Consider the following 18,765-nt stretch of genomic DNA (forward strand, 5'->3'; position numbering starts at 1 on the left):
ATTTTGTTTGATGACGATGATGAAGAATTACTTCTCTATATGAATAGACCTCGCTCATTACGCTATATTGCAGAAAGAACTAACTTATTTGAGACACTACCGGATAAAAAATTTGTTAGGAGATTTCGTTTGACAAAACAAACTGTATCGCTTCTACTACAAGAAATTCAACATCATCTTGAATTTATTTCCTATTCAATAGCTAAGGTATTGAAATAATAAAGTTATCTGACTACATCATTATCTTATACTTTTATTTATAAGTACCTATAATTATTGTTACAGAAATAATGCAGTTACTCCAATGAACCAGTTGTTATGCACACTCCGATATTATGCAACTGGCAGTCAGTTAATTACTTGTGGAGATGTGATAGGTGTGGAAGAACCAACAGCAGCTTGCAGAATCATTCATAGAGTTACTCATGCAATAGCATTATTGTATAAAAAATACATTAAATCTCCTGATACCATTCAGGAACAACGTTTTTTTGCTCTCTATAATGTGCAAGTATGGTTCCAATACATTGCACAATAAATCTTGTTCTTCCCTTATAAAATTAGGGGCACGAACACGAGAAGAAGTTGCTTGACTATTCATTTTACTTTGAAATCACAACAACAAATAAATACAAACACCACCACGCGGCGAAAGCCGAAATAAGTTTTGTTTTGAAATAAATATTGTTATTTTGTCTATGTTTGATATTTGATAGATTGACTCCGTTTTACGCTGAGTCGTTTCGAATGTTCAATAAAAAATATGAAGTCTCTCATTAAAAAGATGTGGAACTGAACGTAAATAACAAATCGCAGGATGCTAAACGCATTTAACTAAATAGTAATCGAAATACCATGGTGAATTATGAAGCTAAACATGTTTAGGATAAAATTGTTTAGTGCATTAAACGAAATTAGCTAAATGAATTTATGTAGTATTTAAATAGAAGTTCGTAACAGCCACCCTAAGAAAACTAATACGCGCAATATAGTAAATATATTGTATAGTGTTAGGTTAACTGTAATAGATTAAGAAAAAATAAAAACTGAAAAGGAAAATTTATACATATAAAATCCAAAAAAATGAAATAAAGAAAAGGAAAAGAAAAGAAAAAAAAAATATCCAAAAAAAAAAAAAAAAGTATAAAAGCAAAAAAGAATATTAAAGGAAAATCTGTTGTTTTAGTTTTAAGACGATCGCCCGCGCGGTCTCCTTTAGTAAATAAGTCATAAAATTGTTAGATGTAAATTAATAAAGAGTAGATTTAAAAAGTCCCAGATTATGTCCGGGGAAAACTGGAAAGGGAGGGGTTTTAGTCGGTGAGAGTCCGACACTACCTGACAGTACGGGCTGTCAGGTGTCCATTAGGATTTCCCCTCCCTACGAAAAAAAAAAAAAAAAAAAAAAAAACCTAACCTAACCTAACCTAACCTAACCTAATGAACGAACGAATGAACGAATGAACAAATGAACGAATGAACGAATGAACGAATGAACGAACGAACGAATGAACGAATACTAATGTTGCCCTTGCCCTTTACCTGGCCCTTGCCCTTTACCTTGCCCTTGCCCTTGCCCTTGCCCTTGCCCTTGCCCTTGCCCTTGCCCTTGCCCTTGCCCTTGCCCTTGCCCTTGCCCTTGCCCTTGCCCTTGCCCTTGCCCTTGCCCTTGCCCTTGCTCTTGCCCTTGGCCTTGCCCTTGCCCTTCAAGTTGGGTCTATCAAAAAACTAGGCGGTTAAATTGACAAGGTACAGAAGTATATACATAGCTACATAACTAATCAGTCATCGTGATCGTGATCGTGATCGTGATCGTGATCGTGATCGTGATCGTGATCGTGATCGTGATCGTGATCGTGATCGTGATCGTGATCGTGATCGTGATCTTGATCGTGATCGTGATCGTGATCGTGATCTTGATCGTGATCGTGATCGTGATCGTGATCGTGATCGTGATCGTGATCGTGATCGTGATCGTGACCGTGATCGTGATCGTGATCGTGATCGTGATCGTGATCGTGATTGTGATCGTGATCGTGATCGTGATCGTCATCGTCATCGTCATCGTCATCTTCATCGTCATCGTTGAATCCCGGCGATGACATGTACTAATGAGTTCTTTGAATTTAAGTACAATGTATACCATCGCTCTTACGGTGAAAGAAAACATCATGAGGAAACCTGCAAACCTAGATTTAGCTCATCTAGGTATGTATACCCACCAACCCGCAGTGGACCAGCGTGGTGGGAAATGGTCCAAGCTTGGGAAGGCAGTTTAGACCTTGGGGATATGCACAAAGGTTCCACTCGAGAGAGCCAGGTGCAGTTACTTACACCCCCACAGAGAATAGAATAGAGAATAGAAGGACATCTTCTTGTAAGGTACTGTCCCCTGGTACATTGTTGCAGCATTGTATGAAATCGTATGGCCTTCAGTAGAGTCCACTACTTGAGGAAAAAAGTACCAGGACTCCATACCTACGAAGGAGGTTTCGGTGGTGAATTTTGCAACTGTATTTATAATCTAGATACCTACCTATAATAATTATATCAAGTATTTTCCAATATCGGAATATTCCTAGAATTTTCGCAAACATTACCTATTCGATAACTCGCTGGGGAGAACAGTAGGCTTGACTATGATACCTTGAAATTTGGAACTACAACTAGATGGTTGCACCAGGGGATCACACCTGGTTCCTTTGTTGTTCAGGCAGAGTTTCTATATTCTAGACATTCTACCATTACTACGCTCTTTGATATATTGGTAGAAGCTCTGTGGTGAGCAGAGATAGAAATAAAATATTATGTAGCGATACTCAGAATAATCATAGTGCTGTATAGTAATTATTCTACGGTTCTGTCAGGCCTCCTTGCCACGCTCTATGGTCGCCGAATAAAAACCAAATCACTCAGTTCTTGACGCTGTCACAAGAAGAACACAAATGAAAATTGTCAAGTGAAATCCAAAATTCCACAGTTTTTTTAACATGATTCTCGTTTTCGTGAAAGAGCAAGTGTAGCGAGCCGCTATGTGTACGGACCTGCTGATCCTGGCCGGCTCCTTCCTGCTGTGTATCTGCATCACCAAGAAATGTAACTTCAGGTGTGTGTCCCTCCGTGCAGCATTCCCGTAGTCTCGTAGTGCCGTAGTCACAACGACATAGTCACTCATAGTCGGTAGACAAATGTAGCGTGCGTAGTGCGTCGGTAGGCAGAGTGGTCGGTACCACTGAGGGCCGTGGTCGCCTCTGTCAGATCATGAGGGTTAGTGGGTCAGCTTCGGGATGGGTCATCTAAGGTGTTATTTGCATTATGCTATGGGTAGTTAGAGTAGTAAATGCAGAATAAACAGTTGGTTTGGGAAGACATTATAAATTATTTGTTACCTATTCAAATCTGGTTAGTTAGGTACTTAACAGATTTCAAAACTTAATTAGATAGGTAGGTACTTAATTCAAATTTATTAAATAAAACAGCAGTACTACTTTTTATTTTAATTGAGGTAGGCATAAATAACACAAAAATAATTTTCCAAAAAGTTACATTTATTTTAAAAATTAAAAACTAAACAATAACATTCTGCAATATCCTTAGCACAAGAATAAATAATGAATAACCTATGTTTAATTCTGTGCACTATCGCGCCTCCTCACTTGCTCTTCGCCCGTCTCGTCTAACCTCCCCCTCGTGTGTACGTTGTCTAACCCCCCGCGGTGTACGCTCCACAGAGTAGAGACGCTGGCGTACAAGAAGCCGCTGGAGTTCTCCTACCGCCGAGTGTACCTCGTCGAGCTGCCGGTAACTACTGCGACCACTTGTCACTTGTCACTGTGTGGTTCCCGGAGACTCGACTGTATTTAGGAGGGTTTTCTCTTGTTTAGGTCCCGCGGGTGCGCGAGGCGCCACCTAGCGGCGGCTAGCGGAGAAGCTGCGGCTCTGGCAGTAGCCTTCGTCTGACGGTAGAGGGCGCCACCGGGCGGCCCGGCCGGGAGCCCCGACCTGCACTAACCTCCCCGTTGCTCCACAGCGTGCATCCGGTGCTGATGAAGCGTCCCTACGAGGTGACGTATGAGCGGACGCTGTCGATGCGCGGGAAACGGTTCCACTTCCGAAGGGGAACCTTTTAGACCATTCCGGTAAACAGCTGTGCATTTGTGAGGTGTGTCGGCGGCAGAGTGGGGTCGCTACAGGCGGACTTTTCTGTTGTCTAGGTCGCGGAGTAGCGGAATAGAGGCCGGCAGATGTGGACTGCTCGATTTGGTTATAATCTTACAACAATGAACCCAATACGCGAATGAAGTAAGCAAAATGAAAGACCTAGGTATTTAAAACTTTTGTATTTATAAAAGAGAAAAACAGGAATATTAATTTGGTCGTAACTAAAATGAGGCCAAGTACATAATACCTACTTACAAAGTTTTCGAACGTTATGCCAAATTACCTTATAAAAATCTTTGACTTAAATCTTACAGTATAAAAAGCCAATTTATATTTACAGCATGCATATGTTAACGACGTGTTTTACTATGAGTCCGCTAGATGTCGCACACCAGATTAGAACAATAACTTCCGCACCGTTCTAAATGTCTTCCTTTGATCTTTACAAACCTACGTTAACTAAATAGTTTCACCACGAACAATGTTCCTATTAAAAGGGTTTACAGCAAAGTATGGAGTTACAAAAAATTTGAGATGACAAAATAAATATTTAGTGATATTTACGGAGCTTTAACTAAACTTGTTTTGAAAATTCGGAACGAAAACACCACAAATATAGATATAAATATTCATTATTTGTACACATGGACAAAAATTACAAAAAAAACTTAATCTAACACATATGTACAAATGGCGGGCTTATCGCTTAAAGCGATTTCATCCAGGCAACCTTTATAAAAATGGCAAATAGTTAACTTGTAACAAGTAGTCTAGTTAGCTAGCATTGTATAATCTAGAATATTATGTAGTACTTAAGCCTTTTGTGTCAAGCTCTCCTAAATTGGCACTCATACTCCCGCAACTCTTCACATGATCATCATCAATGTATAATATGTACCTATAATAGCATTCCTCACTTCACTCTCCTTCACCAACTCGCTCTCACTTGGCAGAGATTGCTGCGCGTCAAGCAACATAATTATTATAAATTAAATGCTGAACTGTATGAGATTATTATTTGAGGCTAGGCTTGTCCCCACCAGCGGTCTCCGCCGAGATGTCAAAGAGCTAAAACACAGAATCTGTTATGCTACTCGTAGACACATGTGCCTAGAGGTTCTGCGACAGTTTGTCGCCTAGTGAGTTCCAGGCTTATTGAAGCAGTTGTTGTGTGGTCTGCAGCACGATGCAGCGGATCTGCGAGTCCATGCACGCCGACGCCAGCCGCAAACCGCCGGTGCCCGAGCCGCCGGACTGGTGACGTGAGTACCGTCCCTGTCGCACCAGCCAGGCGTGACTAGCGCCGTCTCTGTCGCACCCCGCCGGCGCCCAAGCCGCAATGGTGACGTGAGTACCGTCCCTGTCGCACTCCGCCGCCTGTGGGTAGCGCCGTCTCTGTCGCACCCCGCCGCCGCCCGAGCCGCACTGGTGACGTGAGTACCGTCCCTGTCGCACCAGCCTCGTGTGAGTAGCGCCATCCCTGTCGCACTCAGCCGCCTGTGGGTAACGCTATGCCAGTCCCCGCCGCCCCAGACCCGGTAGACCAAAGTGGCAAAGCAGTGAGAGCAGGTCAGTTGTAAAAAATATAACCGTTTAGAAACATTCGCTGCGGCGGTCCTGCCCTGCTCTACTTTATTGTTTGATCAAACTGCCACTAATCTATTTTTACTTGCCCGGAAGCGATGTACGTATTTTACTATTTATTAAACGTATGTATCACAGAGATAGTTAGGTAGTTTGCTTTTAGTCTAGTACGAGTTTGGTAATCATCACTCCTTGTAACTTCTTGCAAATACACCGTCCTGTCCCTACTCCCCTGCTTTGTTTTTTTGATTTATTATTACTAAATTTTAACTGCCTAAATTATTTTTTGAGTACATGGCTACATTTCATGTTTACACAAAATACGTCTGCTACAACAACTACTGTCAATAGTTTTGGGTTGAACAACGCTAGATGGCGCTGTCTGCAACCCTCATCCCCTGAGATCCCACAGCCCGCCGTAGGGTGGTCCGTAGTAGTCCACCTGCCTCTGCCGATAGTGACTACATGTGCTGATTGGCTCAGTTGTTGCAGGAAGCGCAACTACTGCGTGCCGCGGTCCATGCGCACTGACCGCAGCCAGGTGCCGGTGACGGTGGCGCGCGCCGCCAGCCCCGCCGCCCGCACCCCCCGCGCCCCCCCCGGCGTCCGCGCCCGCGCCGCGACGCCTGCCACGATCTGACCAGCGCAAGTGAGTAACACAGCCTTTCTACAGTAGATAATTCCGAACCCTGATTACATCCACCGACTGAGTACCTTCCGCACGTGAGACAACTGAGACAGCGCTGTGGTTTTGTGATTTAATTATTATGCCACAAGACAGTTAAGACGTGACAAAAGTTTTGCATCCAGCTCACTCACATCGCGCAGCCTCAATAGCGAGCGCGACGGAGAACTTTTGTCAGGTTTAAAATGCGCCCCGTAAACTACCCCTTCATCATCATCATCAGCCTATAATCTTTCACTGCTGGACATAGGCCTCTCCCTCTCCCAAGGATCGCCATAACTCTCGGTCCTCGGCCTTTCTCATCCAGCTACTATATATACTGGCTACCCGTCTAAGGTCGGTCGGTTATCGGTTCTTCGGCAGATACATTACTTACTAGTTAGCCCACTGCCACTTCAGCTTGCATATTTTGACAGCAGAGCTATGTCGGTAACCTTAGTCCTCTGATGGATAACCTGATGTAAGCGATCCATCAGAGAAACCCCAAGCACATACAAACATTCAGATGCGACAGCATAAGAATTATTCGACAACTTTCTTTCTTATCTCTATTTCCCTTTTATCTGACTTTTTAAAAATCAGCTCTAAGTCAAGTAAATGTTGTTTCAGATACTCGTTTGGATGTCACCCCCCCGAGCGCCCCCACCATGACCGGCTGGAGCCTCCAGCAGTCACTTGTGTTCTCAATTTTATTATTGATCGTGTTAATTTAAATCTGAAATAAAAATAGTATAATGCTGTCTACATAATTATTACTTAATGTGTTATTATTTTGTATGAGTAGGTACCATGTAGGTACTCACTGGCCGTTTCTTACAAGCATCACAAAATGATTTCCCGTCCCTATAAGTATTCCATATTTTTATTCCTTTTACATCTTCCATGGGCATGTTCATTCATAAATACTTTTAGCCCCTGTTCCACAATGTCTGGTTAGTCGCTACCTGTCGGATAAAATACATGCTGTCACTGTCAAAAAAATAATAACAGAAAGTGACAGTATGTATTTTATCCGTCAGGTAGCCACTAACCAGACATTGTGGAACAGACCCTTAAAATAACGTAGGTAATCTAAAGTCACCTTCCTTTTTTCCTATCCTTCCTCGCTTTCTCCACAACCCTCCCTACAACATGTCATACACACTATACGCCCTCTTCCCCTACCAACCTTTCATCACCACTCCCAATTCCTTTACCATTCCTCCTCTACCCTACCCTGCTCAGAGTTGATGGTGCACTGGAAGAAATACAAATAATTTTATCTCCAAAATGTTTTTACAACATTATAAAGGCATTTACATAATTATCTTGGTTGACGATATAGAACGAGGAGGATATATATTAGCATGGACAACTAGTTAAATACTAATTAGCAAAGAATAGTAAAATAACATGATGCTAATTATTTTTATATCTAGGTAATAAATTACCCAGATATTGGGAGGACTAATAGGGTAACGTAAAAAAGATTTTGTGTAACTTTTATTACAAAAAAAGAGTTTGTAAAAGTTTACATCAATTGTGTGAATCCACCAAGTATAGCTGAACATAAAAGAGTAGAGAATAATTGAGGGCGTGGCAATCTAAGAAACTGGCCACACCATTATAGTATAGAAAACGGACAAAAGTATCACTATACTTTAGCAGAAAAAATCAAAACGGGAAATGTTTCAAATATTTACTAATTATAAAATGCCACTTTTTGGGGAGGTTTATGTTAAGAGAAGAAATTAGTAGGGGAGAGGGGGGCAGTCTTGAATGAATTTCATTAAATCAAAACAACTGTAACTTTTATTTCATTGTGTATTTCATAATGTTTTTTTGCACTGAAACACGTGTTGGTTATCCCATTATGTAATTACTATAGGAGAAAAGTGATAGTATCACACATCGATATTTTATTACAGTTTTTTCTTGCTCAGGAAAAAGTTCAAATGTGCCCCGGAAATTCTTCTAAAACTGTGTTTACCGATTTTCCTGCAACAAATCATTTAATTGGTCAGAAAAGCAGTGACTTGCAAATTATTATGTCTGGAGAATTTATACCGACTCTTACACTGAGTTGCAGAAAGGATCTTTAAGTTAATGTCGGCATTAGGTAAATGTATTGTTGCCTTGCTTTGACAGTATACGGACAGAAAGAGACACACATAGATTTAATGTCCACATTAGCTTAAAGTCCCTTTCTGCAACTCGGCATTACATATTCTTACACATATTTTTACAATAGGTACTCTAACACGGAGAGACCGACACACATAGACACCTACAGCTGTAAAACTTATCGATACCCTTTATGAGTCGGGGGTTAGTAAAAAAGTATCTAGACCTGATGTTTTAACAACATTAGCATCCAGACCCTGATGTCATGTAACGTTTGACACTAGTATTTTCTAACCTCTATAAGAATAACAAATACACATTTAAAGGCATTCTATTACATCAAAATAGTACTTTTTTACAAGAAATATAAGCAATGTATGTTAATGGTTAGAAATTAAGTACCTACTCACCAGTATAAAACGCTGCTCTTTCATAAACATCGTATATATTGACTAATACTTCTCCAGCCTCATTCTCCGCCAAACATCGTAGGTAAACGCTGTAAATCATCTGTCTAGCTTCGCTGCGAATGGTTTAATTCATTTTCACTTCGTGAACAAACTCAACAATCCACAAAACTCCAAAATTAAGCAAAATTCGATTTGTTTATACAGGAACAGGGCGAGTTTGACATTCAAACCATAGAAACAGACCACAAATCACAAGTTTTTTTTTATTGCCAGGTTTAAATCTGTTTAGTTCCAAAAACATTAATCTCTACTCTTTTGTGTTCAGCTATACCTAGCTGTCGACGGTGCATCGTGGCGGGAACAGTTGCCCGAGCACAGGATTCGAAACCTCCGTTTACGTTGCGTATCGTCAACTGTCACTGTCAAAATGTAAGGCAAATTTGTTAGTTCCATAAGTGGCATTTGTTTTTTCCATGTTAGGTGGAATTTCACCAAACGCTAAACGTATTTAGTAGCCTGTCATACGTCTGTCAGTTGGTACAAAATGTATTTAAAATTTGATTTAAATACGTATAGCGTTTGGGAAAAGTGACCCTTCGTGTAGATTCGAAAATAGTATCGAAACTTGTGCTCACGACTCAGGTGATGTACGGAGGGTACACAGGACCAGCCCAGGACAGAACAGAATGTTTAAAATATAAAAGAAGGTTTAGTTTGGAAAGTTGCAATGCTGGACGGATTCTTAGTAATCTCAATGGATAGCTGCTGCCTTGGAAACCTTACCCATGGTTCCTCATACAACTCGTAATAAGTAGGTGAGTGTGACGCGAGCAGTCTGTTGCAATTATTCACGGTCGTCCATTCAATGGTACTCAATTTTTTTAGCAAATACATACTGAGGAGCAGCACACATCTGCTTCCTCTTAGTTTTTTTTTATTTACTTTGAGATCAGTGCCAAATAGAACTAAACCATGATAAAACGATAATATTATTATTAAAAAAAAAACTCCATGATATTATTTCAATCTTTGTTGGACTTGCTAAACACCCTCGTCATTAGTCAGCACAAAATGGCAAGTTAAAAACAGTAATGCGCAAACCAAACCAAAAGCGCAACGGAGATATTTTATCATGTCTTAAATGCGCCCCGTACTTGTCATAAAACTGTCACATACAAGTTGCGTCCAGTTGCGTCAATAACGGCAAATGAGGCGTTTGTTAAAAAAAAAAAAAAAGTTCCTTTTTGGAGAAATAGATGGCGTTGTCTGGGGTTGTACCAACTTTCAAACCCTCAGAACACACTCAGATCACAATATGTTATTCTGTGAGGCTAACAAAATGTGAAAGTGACGTAGGTAGGTAGAATTGGCCATGCTACCAATTTATGATATGTATTTTTTATAATTTATTTTGAAAATATAGACCATTTTAAGAAACTGATTTCGTTATTTTTGATTTTTATTCATTACAACTATTTTTAATATAATTTTAAAATTTGACCGGCTGAATGGATGTATGACGTCACAGAACCAATACTAAAATAAATATCTTTGCCTGCGCCACAAAAAAAGCAAGTGTCACTTAACGTCAGTGAGGTAGAATGTCATTGTCATCTGTCATCTAACTCTTAACCTACAAATAATACTCTGTGAAGCAATAATACTCACTGAAGAAATACTATCTCTGTTCTTGTTGTCACCGTAGTATCCACTGGTTTATTATTTATTCGTAGTAGAGATTCAAAAAAAGGTAGAAAATAAATAAATAAAATCAATAAAGAGAAATAAACACACGGGCACCTACTCTGTGCACACGGGTGACACGGGCTGTGAGGTTCACAGAGTACATGAGGTTTGCGTTTATTGACGTTTGACGTTTACTTTTGTTTTATAGGCAAATGTAATTATACTCTATGATCCTAATCGTCGTCATAGAAAGGACAAATGAAGGTTATTAGTTTTTATTGAATAATTAAAAAAATAGAGACTTAATTTAAAATCTGATGACCAGAAATTGTACTGGAAGCATATTCCTCGAAACGGTTTTAAGCATTTCATTCTTGTTCAGAAAGTTAGCATGGCCAATTGTAGTATTATTTTCTCTATGATGTCGATGTCACTGTTGCTTCAGCGTTCAGTGCGATTGTGCGTACAGCCGTTCTTTTCAAGTTTTCTCAGTTTCCTTGTGTTTCTCCTGTATTAATTGAGTTGTAGTTGAGCTATCTGCTCCTCCTCCCTTGATACTGTAGAGTTAGTGCACTTGAGATAGTGACTCTTTTGAAAATCACTTGGTATGAAATGATCCGAACACAACCATGAATGTTTTCGCAGTTTCCAATCAATTTTTCGCACATTTATCCGAGTCGCCTTAATCCATTGTTGCGCCTGGCTTTCATCATTTGGAAATTTATGATGTCCTTTATTTTTACAAGTTGCGACGGCACACATTCTCATCTTGTCTTGTAAGTATTTCTTTGGGATCTTATTTAGGATCATACCTACAATAAATAAAAATAGAAAATCAGTTCTCGCACGCAGCACCCGTTCAAACGGCGCGCATAGAGAAAAGAACACTACGTGACGGCGCGGGTAGAACTATTCACAGAATACTTAGCACTATCCCAAGCCACATGCAGTCTGAGCCTCGGAAGGATGGCTCGCGCTACCACCCGACATTTAATCACAACTAGTGAGTTCTTATTCTGAGTTTAGAACTCTTTGCTCTCTATGTAATTTTTGACAGTTGGTACACTGCGTTTTCACGCCATCTATCGGCTTACCCAAAAGCTCAACTGACAGCTGTCAAGGAAAACGGCTCATTCTCCAAGTGTTCTAGCCTGACACAGGAATGCGCACTGCACCGAAAAAACGAGCCGACAGAGATAGTCAGCACGGAGCCCTCCATCTCTTTCTATTTTTGGTGACCATAATTTTAGGTAATTCATGAGACATCACTTCTAATCTATCATGTCGCGAATAGGTGTCGATGGTCTCAAAGTCACCTATTATTCGAATAATTCGATTGCAATGTAGGTACAAATGTATTTTGGTGATATGACAATTGAGTAAACAAATGGGGTGAAGGTAAAATTTGTATAGATGTGTTGTTGCAGCGAAAACTGCAATGTAATATTGATATGTTTTTTTTCCATATCAATTAGATATTCCCAAGGTTTGAACTAGCAACAACAATCTGTCTTTTTCCCAATTTCTACTAAGATGGACTGGTTTTAATTAGAGAGTTAGGATTGACGTAAATAATAAGATGAGCGAAATCAAACAACACACATTTTTATAATAAATATAATACAAGTAAATAAAATTAAGTTGGGTGTAGTGTTGACAAGAAAGTGTCAAAACAGGTTAACATTAAACGCAACTATGTACCTAAAACGTGTTTACTCTGTGGGTGTTCCGTTTACATAGTCTAGTTGATGAAAATCATAAGATTTCAAAAAAAATATCTCAACCTAAGTGCTTCCGCCGGTTTTAAGCTTGATAAATTATCTTTTAATACTCATATCTATCACCAAAAAAATCAACAGCTCATAACTCTTTACCAGCCTTATAAGATAACAGCCACAATAATACCTAATGATACTTAGGTATAAAATAAAATAAAAAGTTGAATGAAACAGGTCCTAATTAATGGAAAGTGATTCAAATGTACGAATGAATGGTCACCCCAACCATAACGTCTCTCACAACAGTATTAACGTCATCCGTCATCTTGACAACTTCGGTCTTGTCGTTAAGTATTTAGAAAAACTACCAATATTTTTCATGAAATTATTATTCATACAAATACCAAATATTTCATTAAAATTACATGTTTATAATGATTTATTACAAATTTGTTTTTGAAAATGATATGATATACAGTAGTCTATGAGTTAATTTAATATTTTTTTGCATAGCTCTTTTCGTACAAAATCTACTAAAGTTTACACAACTAAATCCTGGCAATTGTTAGAAAGAGAGGAAGGGCTCTGTGGTAACCCTCTCTATCGGCTCGCGGCCTCTTTCACTTCAAATATAAATCTTAAGGTGAATTGGTTAGGTCTATTTTTGTTTGCATCATTTTGGTGAGTGCGCATTCCTGTTGTATTATTACTTCCATGAGCCTGATACAATCTCCAATGAAGATCTTTGGAAGGGAACGCGACAGATTAACAAAGAGATTTTGAAATGAAAATGGAGTTGGATCGGACACTGCCTTAGAAGACTGTCCTCTGACAGTATCTCCAAAGGGGTGAGATTGGAATCCGCCGCAGGGCAGACGGCGCAAAGGGCGACCTGCAATAACTTGGAGGAGATCCATCCTCAGCAACCTCAATGCCGTCGGAATCTCCTGGGACGAAGCCGAGGAAAGAGCCCAGGGGCGCGATTCACATCTCAACCGAAATATTTGTAAAGCGATACGAACGAGTTACGAGATGAAATCCGCAATGTTTAAAAACGCGATTCATAGCACACATACTTTGATCTCGTTTTCATATCGCTAGTTCGTATTTGGATGGCTTGAGTGAAATGAATGAAACTATATTTTTTTTAATTGCCATGCAAAAATTATAAATACTACCACTAATTGTTTTAAATAATTTTGTTCCTACAATATATTTTGTTGGAATTAGTGTCGATAGCAAGTATCAAGAAACTGCTTTTTAATTCAACGTTGAAGAAATTCATAACCTGTGGCACTTTTGACAGCCGCCATGTTTTCTCCATAAAAACATTGATTTTCTTTGCTCATTTTCGTGTCAACGTAGTTTTTTTGGAAAATAAGAAGAAAGGAAGTTTAACTTACTTAGAGAAATACGACTGAGACATGTAAGTATCAATGTATTAACCTATTTTTTTTGAAATATAAATGTTACCGGTTGTAGTCAAGAAGGTATTGTAATTTACGATGTATCCAATTTCTGTTTTGAATTGTTTTAGAAACACAAGCAGCAGCCGATGTGCTTGAGTAGCAGAAGGAGCAACTGCGTTGTGAGAGGGCCACGGCTTCAGCCCTCACAATGATAGCTGATTAGCTGAAGTAATGAACAGACAGGCTGCAGTCAATGAGAGGCTTCTTGAGGAGGTGTTCCTCATATGGAAATCGTAGGTTATTCCTAAATGTTTGGCTAAATAATAGAATAGAATTTAACTTCATTGTTACCCCAATAATGTCTTAGGAAAACTGGTGTTGAATATTTATGTTACAGCATAGTTTTGTTTAGTATCTGTCTGTAATTTTTTAGAACAATATCATACTGAACTTTTCATTTTGTCTTTTCTAGGCTAATGAAAGCAACAATCAAGACCAGACTTAAAGTAAAATAATACGTATACATAATTTATATCGGAATAAGTACAAAATATTTTTGTAGGTATATGTTTTAATTATAAATTGAAAATCCACAGATTTTAGCGGCGACGCAGTTGCGCGAGCAGTGAAGCTCTGGCTCCGCGACCGGCGTGGAGCGCGCGGTCTGCGCGGCGCTGCTGCGGCTGCTGCGCAGGAGGATCCCGTCCTGCGCATGCGCCTGGCCTTCAATGACCTCACGCCTCTCTTCTTCCTCTTCTTCATGCGTCAATTCAAACAGAGGAGCACCTGTGATTACTGATTACCTAAGTTCCTATATACAATAATAGTTTAATAATTGTTAAAAAAATATTGTATATATAAGTATTAATAATTACTTATACAAAAGGCTAAAAGCATTTTGTACCAGCCAACCTATAGGAGAGAATATGAGAAAAATAATAAGACTTTAATCTTTGATTGCCATTATCTGTAGCTTTATTAAGTGGTAAAGGGACCTAATTACTACCTATATTTTTTTAGTATTTGTGATAATTTATAGAATTTATTAGTTCTATCAATAAATAAAATATACATGCATTACAATGTTGTTAATTCATTAACTTACAATTTGCACACTGAGGGAATGTGTATGCTTTCGGTTAAAATATTCTTCCTCATTCTGCGAGGGCCTCAGGCCAAAACCCACACCAATCAAATAAATATCACTAATACAAGACGACCGAATGGCGTAGTGGTTAGTGACCCGACTACTGAGCCGATGGTCCCGGGTTCGATTCCCGGCTGGGGCAGATATTTGTTTAAACACAGATATTTGTTCTCGGGTCTTGGATGTGCCCGTAAAATGGCAATAGGCCCGCCCCCTATTACATTGGGACTAACATAACACTCTGGCGAAAAGTGGGTGCAGCAATGCACCTCTGCCTACCCCGCAAGGGAGTACATTAGTACAAGGCGTGAGTGCGTGTTTTTTTTTTTTTTTTTTTTTTTTTAATACAAGCTTACTATAAAGGAAAATTACGAATTCGGTAAAGATGGAAACGTATCTCGTAGGGACGGCTGTCCGGCTGAAAAATGGCTTGAAGATCTTGGAGAGATGCGTACAAGGTCAATTTCACTTTTAGCAGTATTTTCTGAAAACGATCTAACAATTTCACCCTTTTCTTCGAAAGTTTAAAATCGCTAAAACGTCAAAATATGACAGATAAGCGATATCAAAAAGTTCAACAAAAATGACATGAATCGCGTCATACTCCATACCGTTCATTCATTTTGCGATCTCGAAACGATCTTACTATGTAGCTTGTTTTTAGAGCCATGTGAATCGCAATTTCATAGCTCGTTCGTAAAAATCTGAAAACGAGATGAAAACGAAGTTGTTTTTTGTGACACGAATCACCCTCCAGGACAGAAACGTCTGGAGAAGAACTGTGGAGGCCCTAAGCTCTATGCTCCACGTGAAGTTAGAGGAATAATCATGATCATAAAACCGTTTGCATAAAAAAGGACTTTCTCCTGGCCAGAATCATTATTTATTTATTATTTGCACAGATTGTGTGAGGTAGGTACCTATCACCCCTCATTTGCACAATGTAAATTGCTGCAAATTCGCGAGCCCAAAGTGATTCTGTTGCGACAGCGACGCTCGAACAGTTGGGTCTCCCCAACGACTCTTCAGTAGTTTCCCACATACATCTGTGCCCAGAATACCACCCCTGTATGTGACGCTATCAGTTCCGGAGTGCGCGTGTGCGTGTGCTGTGCGTGTGCGTGCGTGTGTGTGTGTGCGTGCGTGCGTGTGCTATATAGCGGGTCGGCGGGCCTAGCTCCTCACTGCACCATGAGGTCCACACTCCTTCTCTTCGTCGTGATCGTGATGATGGTAAGTCTAGATTCTGGTTTAGTTTTTTTTCCAAACTTTCCATCTTACTTCAAGAATTCTTAGCCAATTTTTTTCAAAAGTTGAATGTTGGGGGTTTTTATCGTTGTTTAAGTTATAATTATGCATATATTTTTTACTTCTTGTTACTACCACCGAAAATTGGCAAAACTGGCACATTTCACGCCCTCTTCGGCTACTTCCAATTTACACCCAGTAGGTACCTATCTAGAAGGTTAAAGTTAATGTCGGTGGTCCACCACCGCACACTTGGCCCGCGTGGTGGACTAGGTCTAACCCTTCCTTCATTAGAAGGAGACCCGTGCCCCAGCAGTGGATACGTGATGGGTTGTGATGATTTTTTCGAATATCGACATTATTGCACATCGGCATCGCTATCAAACTCGTCGCAACGAGACCGGACATAAGGAATAGGTGCTAGTGACAACACTCCTAACGCCTACTACACGTTAGAATGTATGTGATCGATTGTGCAAATCCCGTGTGTGTTTCTTTCGTCCTTAATTTATATTAATTCTTTACAAAGGGTGGACTTAATCCTATTAGTATTTCGTATTAGTGAACCCACATTATGATCTGCTGGGTTACCACCACCGAACATTAGCAATTAACTATCAAATAACCATGGAAGTAATAATACAACAGGAATGCGCACTCACCAAAATGATGCAAACAAAAATAGACTTAACGTATTCACCTTAAGATTTATATTTGAAGTGAAAGAGGCCGCGAGCCGATAGAGAGGGTTACCACAGAGCCCTTCCTCTCTTTCTAACAATTGCCAGGATTTAGTTGTGTAAACTTTAGTAGATTTTGTACGAAGAGAGCTATGCAAAAAAAATATTAAAATAACTCATAGACTACTGTATATCATATCATTTTCAAAAACAAATTTATAATAAATCATTATAAACATGTAATTTTAATGAAATATTTGGTATTTGTATGAATAATAATTTCATAAAAAATATTGGTAGTTTTTCTAAATACTTTACGACAAGACCGAATTTGTCAAGATGACGGATGACGTTTATACTGTTGGGAGATACGTTATTGTGAGGGTGACCATTCATTTGTACTTTGTAAACGGAACACCCAGGTAAACACGTTTTAGGTACATAGTTGCGTTTAATGTTAACCTGTTTTGACACTTTCTTGTCAACACTACACCCAACTTAATATTATTTACTTAAAATTATATTTTCCCAAATTTCAGCTTTCCGTCCAATGAAGAAACATAACAAAGGTGGTTCCAAGTAATTCCCACAAATTTTCATCATTTTAAACCCGATGATAAATCCCGATTCATCGCAAGTGGTTATTATCGTTACAGTCGAACTGTAAAGTCCATCTTTGTAGAATTTGGTGAAAAAACAGATTGTTGTTGCTAGTTCAAACCTTGGGAATATCTAATTGATATGGAAAAAAAAACATATCAATATTACATTGCAGTTTGCGCTGTAACAACACATCTCTACAAATTTTACCTTCACCCCATTTGTTTACTCAATTGTCATATCACCAAAATACATTCGTATACATTGCAATCGAATTATTCGAATAATAGGTGACTTTGAGACCATCGACACCTATTCGCGACATGATAGATTAAAAGTGATGTCTCATGAATTACCTAAAATTATGGTCACCAAAAATAGAAAGAGATGGAGGGCTCCGTGCTGACTATCTCTGTCGGCTCGTTTTTTTGGTGCAGTGCGCATTCCTGTTGTATTATTACTTCCATGCAAATAACTTACCTGACTCAAGAGCTCAAATCGGACGTAGCTCGCTTGTCACTTGTCACAGATCTGTCAGGTCCATACATCAGACAGATCTGTGACGCAAGCGAGCGACGCTGTTTATGGATTGGTAATTGCTAATGTATCGGTGGTGGTACAGTAGCTGATATGCCATTTTATGATCTGATAAAAATATCTTTCTCTGTATTCCGGCAGATGTGGGCGTTGGCCCTAGGCGAGGGCGAGGCGTACGTGCAGCCCGACAACACCGAAACCGGGACGTACCTGCAGCAGATCCTCGACCGACTGGAGGCCAACAAGGACAACATGACGGGCTAGGCCATGACACCGCCACCTACTTCAACGACCTCTTCTTCTCCTTGCCCTGACCACTGACCAGTGAACAACGCTACCGACCGAGCGACTCTGCTCCTCAATGGAAATGCCAAATTAATATTAAATATTTTTAAGATGTACTTTTTAGTCTTTCATTTTATCTATGTAGCTAGCCATAAACCATAAACCTACCAACGCATAGAACTGCTCGACAGATTTGCTGTTAAAAAACGGACTATACCTAGGATCAGCAGCAAGCAACTAAATTTATGTACTTACCTAATCCCTACATGTAACTTATGTAGTATAGCTGTTCCCGAGAGCTTCGCTTCGCCTTAAAAAGTTTTCCCGTGGGAATTCCGGGATAAAAAGTAGCCTATGTTCTTTCCTAGGGTCTATCTATATACCATATGTATACCAAATTTCATTCAAATCCGTTCAGTATTTTTGGCGTGAAAGAGTAATAGACAGACACAGTTAGTTACTTTCGCATTTATAATATTAGTTAGGATTAGGATAATTTAGTAAGTAGGTAC

The 18,765-nt window shown here is 39.5% G+C and overlaps 3 long non-coding RNA genes across 3 annotated transcripts; all 3 read left to right on the forward strand.

Moving 5' to 3' along the window:
• Nucleotides 1-2,905: 2,905 nt before the first annotated feature.
• Nucleotides 2,906-7,185, forward strand: LOC125490511. The gene is made up of 3 exons (XR_007267720.1): nucleotides 2,906-3,106; nucleotides 6,238-6,394; nucleotides 7,040-7,185. It is a non-coding gene; the product is annotated as an uncharacterized LOC125490511 (long non-coding RNA).
• Nucleotides 7,186-13,325: 6,140 nt separating this feature from the next.
• On the forward strand, nucleotides 13,326-14,378 carry LOC119693551. The gene is made up of 3 exons (XR_007267706.1): nucleotides 13,326-13,773; nucleotides 13,885-14,049; nucleotides 14,353-14,378. It is a non-coding gene; the product is annotated as an uncharacterized LOC119693551 (long non-coding RNA).
• A 1,657-nt stretch (nucleotides 14,379-16,035) lies between these two features.
• On the forward strand, nucleotides 16,036-18,369 carry LOC125490497. The gene is made up of 2 exons (XR_007267704.1): nucleotides 16,036-16,136; nucleotides 18,110-18,369. It is a non-coding gene; the product is annotated as an uncharacterized LOC125490497 (long non-coding RNA).
• Nucleotides 18,370-18,765: the final 396 nt, after the last annotated feature.

Source organism: Plutella xylostella, chromosome 24 (assembly GCF_932276165.1).
Source record: "Plutella xylostella chromosome 24, ilPluXylo3.1, whole genome shotgun sequence".
Lineage (NCBI taxonomy): Eukaryota > Metazoa > Arthropoda > Insecta > Lepidoptera > Plutellidae > Plutella > Plutella xylostella.